The sequence below is a fragment of the Aristolochia californica genome, unplaced genomic scaffold (assembly GCF_029961685.1).
Source record: "Aristolochia californica isolate CCGP_79_NKW_82.1479 unplaced genomic scaffold, dmAriCali1.0.hap1 SCAF_4, whole genome shotgun sequence".
NCBI lineage: Eukaryota > Viridiplantae > Streptophyta > Magnoliopsida > Piperales > Aristolochiaceae > Aristolochia > Aristolochia californica.
The window spans coordinates 35,897,916-35,903,214 of record NW_027182103.1 but is presented as its reverse complement, the minus strand read 5'-3'; positions in this window follow the sequence as shown (position 1 = coordinate 35,903,214).

Below are 5,299 nucleotides of genomic sequence, written 5' to 3'. Positions count from 1 at the left end.
ATATGACAAAAACTCTCTAATTAGAAGAGAAACTTGCCTCAAAAACTGATATTTAAGGAGAAAATGAAACTCATTTCTTGTCAATACATGGAGATATAATAGGGGAGAAGATAAGGAAAAAAGAGATATTTTCAGAAGAACTAATTTTTGGTACTTTTGATATTGATATCTCCAAAAATATCACTCAGTATCACAAAAGGTTTGTTTCTAGAGAAACTAGGCTCAAAGATATTTTACATCAAAATCTTCATTCTTGAATCTTTTATGACGTCTTCATTTTCTTCATTCTGTAGCTTGACCCTTGTAGACTCCAATACGAATATCTCTTTAAATATAGATCTGATTGACATAAATTTTTCTCCTTATGAAACTAGAACTATAATTATTCATATAAAGTCTCATTCTTGATGCTATAAAATGTCTTTAAAGTTGAAGTTTTCTATTGTTGCTCAAACCTCTCTCATAGTCTAATCTTTGTTGCTTCAAATATCTATTTATATTTGCAAAAAGATCTGATTTCCAAATTTATTTTTGTGTTGGAAAGTAAAATTAGAGATCTTTTAGTCAATATATAATTTTTAATATGAAAAGTTCAGTATGGAGGTGTAAAGGCCAAGAAAATAACAGGTATTGGGTAAGGAAAGATAGAAAAGATAATACGAACCTAAACTACTAGAGATGATAGATAAAAAATTGATCACATTATCTCTGTGGGTTGATTGAGTCAACTCACAGAATCCACTATGATACCATGTTCCATTTTTTGAAAAGAGAAATACTCTCCAAACTTGATGTAATTTGAGTATATGAGCCTCTATTTATAATAGAGGAAACAAGTAGGATCCAATTAAAATCAAAGTATCTTTTTCCAAGTTACACTTAAAGTTAAAAACTAAAGGATAAATCCTAGAACAATTGAACAATTGAATATAAATAGAAGACTAACATAACTAAAACACCTTTAACTAAGACACCTCTATGAGACATCCTCGTGTGAGACTCTTGTCAGACTCCACCATATTAATTTTAGCTTTGTGAGACTTCTTACTATGAGAGTTATGTAAGACTCTTCCATATCTTCTCTTTGATAAAGTATTATGGAAGTATTTTGCCCAAGTGAAAAAAAAATATCCAGGAAAGTGGGGTTTTCACCAAAAAACCAGCACAAGTAAGTTTCTAAGAATTGATTAACCACTTTTATTTACCCATTTGTTTGAGGATGATATGTGGTACTCATGAGTGGTACCTTGCAAATGAAATACATTTCTCCTAAAGGTGCTTAGAAAATTGAATTTCTATTCGAGACTTTAAACTTGTGGTATACCATGCAATTTTCCCATATGAGTAACATATGCTTCGACAATGGATCTTGTAGTGTATAGATGCTTAAGAGCACAAAGATGAGCATATTTTCTCAGACATTAATATGTCACCTACATAAGGTAAGGTGATAGTTTTGTAAAAAGAATCTCTCTAAAGAGAGGTGTGTGACTTTTGTAATAAGGCAAGCTAGTGGGTGTCCTTTTAAATCTTTTTTTTCTTAAGAGTTGTAGCTCTAAGGGAATTCTGGATATTGTAATACTTCAACTATAAATAGAGGAATAGGGTGTGTTAGAGCATTTTGCTCTAGCCTTCTCTTAATTCTCTCTGCATTATTTTATCCCCTCTTACTACAAGAAATTCCGTTCTACCAACAAAACAACCAACTAATGAAATTAAATGCATTGGTGTAAAGACCTTTCCTGGAAAATTTTAAAAAAATTACTGGGAGATAAAATTTCTTCTGATGAATTTTTGCTGGTAGAAATCACTTTTTGTTAACGAATTTCACAATTCATTGCCAAAAATAAAATTCTAGAATCGTCTATTATTGAATTAAATGAAATTTGCTGGGAGGTCTTTGGGTACAAGTACCTTCACCCTGCAAATTAAAAAAAATCACTAGGATTTCTTGTTTGAAGATAGGGCCCGAGTCCACACGACCAAGGAAGACCCACATATCCAAGTGTGTTGGAAGATGGGCTCAAGCCCATACGACCAAGGAAGGACCAAACCCCCAAGAGATATAGAAGACGGGCTCAAGGCCCACAAATCAAAGAGTAGGCCCATAGGCTCACATACAATGAAGGCAAGATGGTAAATAAAGGGTCATCTTATAGAGATGGCATTGATGTAATTAGGTTACAGTTCCAGGGTTAAAAGCCTAAACCCTAAGTTCAAGGGTATTATTGTAATACAATAGTTTCATTAATCTATAAATAGAGCTTCAGGGTGAGGGTTTGGACATCAAGTCCATAATCTCTTCTTCCTCTGGTTTTCTTCCAATGGGTCTCTCTCCTTTTTTTTTCCATGAGCTAAATCCGTGGAGTCCTGAAAATCAATAGTTCTCCATTTCTTTCTTCTCCTCCTATTTTATTTTTTCTATCCTATCCTTTTTTTTATTTTTTCCCTCTTTTTCTTTCTTCTCCTTTTGAAGAGGAGGACAATTTGTTTTGGAAAATTGGATTTCTCCAAGCAAAATTTGGAAATTTGCATGGAGAAAGTACCTTCTCCTAGTGAGTTTAGGTTCTTCCATTTTTTTTTTTTTGGTTCTCATTTTTTCCTTTTCTTTTTCATTTTAATATTTCTTCTCTTTTTCTCCTTCTCCATCTTTCCTTTTTTCATCTTTCCCTTTTTTCCCTTTTTTTCTTTTTTCATTGCTTCCTTTGTTTTCTTCTTCTTCACCTATTTTTTTTTCTTTTCTTCTTCCTTCATTTCCTTTTTCTTTTTCTTTTTTTTCCTTCTTCACCTTTTTTCCTTTTCTTCTTTCCTCTTTTTCCTTCTTCTCCTTTTTCCTTGTAGAGGAGGAGAGAAAATTTGGGAAACATGATTTTTCCCAGTGAAATTGGGAAATTCATTGGGAGAAGGACGGGAAAGGATCTTCGTTTTTTTTTCTTGTTCTCCTTTTTCAGTTTTTCCCTTTTTTATTTTTTCCTTTCTTCCCTTTTTTCTTCTCCTCCTATTTTTTTCCTTTTCTTCCTATTTCTTCCTTTTCCTCGTCTTTTTTCCTTTATCACTTCTTTGTTGTCCTCCTATTTTCCTTCTTTTTTTCCTTTATCTTCTTTTCGTTTTCCCCTTATTCTTTTCCCTACCTTTTTTCCTTTTCCCTTCTCCCATTATTTTCATTTTTCCTTCTTTTATTTTTTTTCTATTTTCCCTTCCTTATTTCCTTTTCCTTTTTCCTTTCTCCCTTTCTTCTTCCTTTCTCCTCTTCTTTTTTCACTCCCCTCTTCTTCCTTTCTCTTTCTACTTTTCCTCTACCTTTCATTTTCTTTTCCCTCTCCTTTTTTCTCTTTCCCCCCTCACCCTACCTCGGGCCGCATGCCTAATGTTGGATTTTCACCCCTAGTCTTTTTCTTCCTCCCTCACCTTTTCTTCTCCTCCATCTTCTTCCCTCTTCTTCTTATTGCCACTACCAAAATCCTGTCAAAAAAATCTTCAGCGTTGCATGCAACACGTCACTATTGGACACTCTCACTTGCCACCACTTCAAGGTAAGATTTATTATATGGTGATTTGTGTAAGGAGGGGGAGACTGGTTTGGAGGGGGGACTGACTGCACAGGAAGAGGGGATGGGATGGGGGGGGGGGGGGGGGGTTGTTGGAGGAGGGACGATGAGAAGACATTAATGCTACATGACTTGATAGGATTAAGTTCCCAAATGGGGTTTCTTCAAATATATCACATTGTGTCAGTGTTGATTCCCCCAAACTTATCAAGCTTAAAGTATACTAATTGTCACATAGTGATGCAACATTATCTTCTGGTGGGGTTACGTGGTTATCTGTCAAACAGTGTAACAACTCCAATCATTGAGTTCGGACTATCTTTAGAGAGTTGCATTAAAAAACATTTAGAATTGATACATTGAAAAAATTACAAGGAGACATCAATGTGATCTTATGTAAGTTGGAAAAAAATATTGCCATCCTCATTTTTTATATAATAGTTCATTTGGCAGTTTATCTACCCCATGATACATGATTGTGTGGTTTGGTTCAATATCAGTGGATGTACTTGATTGAGAGATTCCTTCATATATTTAAAATATAATGGTCCATTTGGCAGTTTATCTACCCCATGCTTGAAACCTCAAGAAAAATGAGAGAGAGAGAAGAGAGGGAAGAGAGAAGAGAAGAAAAGAGAAAAGAGAGAGAGAGCTTGGGTGGAGAGGAGAGAAGAGAAAAGGGAGAAGAGAGACTTTAGGCTAGGAGAGAGACTCTTCCATGAACTTGAGAAGAGGAGAGTTTGATTGAAACCATCAACCAAAACCCCTATTTATACTATTTCCATTACATATTTAGGGAAACTCCTCAATCAATTAAGATCCTTAATTACATCAATCATGATTGGCTAAATTACATCAATGAAAGGAAGATCAATCAATTACATTAATCAAGGTTGCCAAATCTTCCAACTCATGTGATGAGGATTCCACCTCGTGTGATGTCTCATCATGCCACCTCATGTGGTGACTCATCATGCCACCTTGTGTAGGCATGGTGGGTTTGGTCCCACCTTCTAACACTTCCCCTCATTCTAGGAGTAAAAAACATCGTAGATGCCCAACTTGCTACAAATGGTGGACAAGATTTTATGAGTGACTGTTGTTGTGAGAATGTTTGCAACTTGCCCTTGTGAGGAGATATGTTTGAGAGATAATATGTCGGCGTGGAATTTCTCTTGTATAAAGTGGCACTCCAGCTCAATGTGCTTTGTTTTCTCATGTAAGACCGGATTTGAGGTGATATGAATCGTCACTTGATTATTGCAATGTAGAACCATTGGAGCTTCTTTATAGAATCCTATTTTAGAGAGAAGGAATATGATTCATAAAGCTCACTAATTATGTGTGCCATGGTCTTGTATTCTTCTTCTGCACTGGACCTTGCAACTACATTCTGCTTCTTACTTCTCCATGTAACCAACTTCCCTCCAACCATTGTACAATGTCCTGAAGTAGATTTTTTGTCATCCGGGGATCCGGCCCAGTCTGCATCTGAGAACCCTTCTATGTTGAAGTGACAATGGTTCTTATCGAGAAGCCCTCTCCCTGGAGCTTCTTGCTACTATCACAATATTCTTTATAGTGCTTGCCAATGAGTAAGTTGTGGTTTGTGAATGTATTGAATCTCCACACTTTCCGCATATGATATATTCGACCTTGTTACATAGAGATAAATGAGCTTCACCACAAGTCTTTGATACTTTCTGATATCCACATATTCTCTAGTGCCTGCAGATAATTTTGTATTTGAA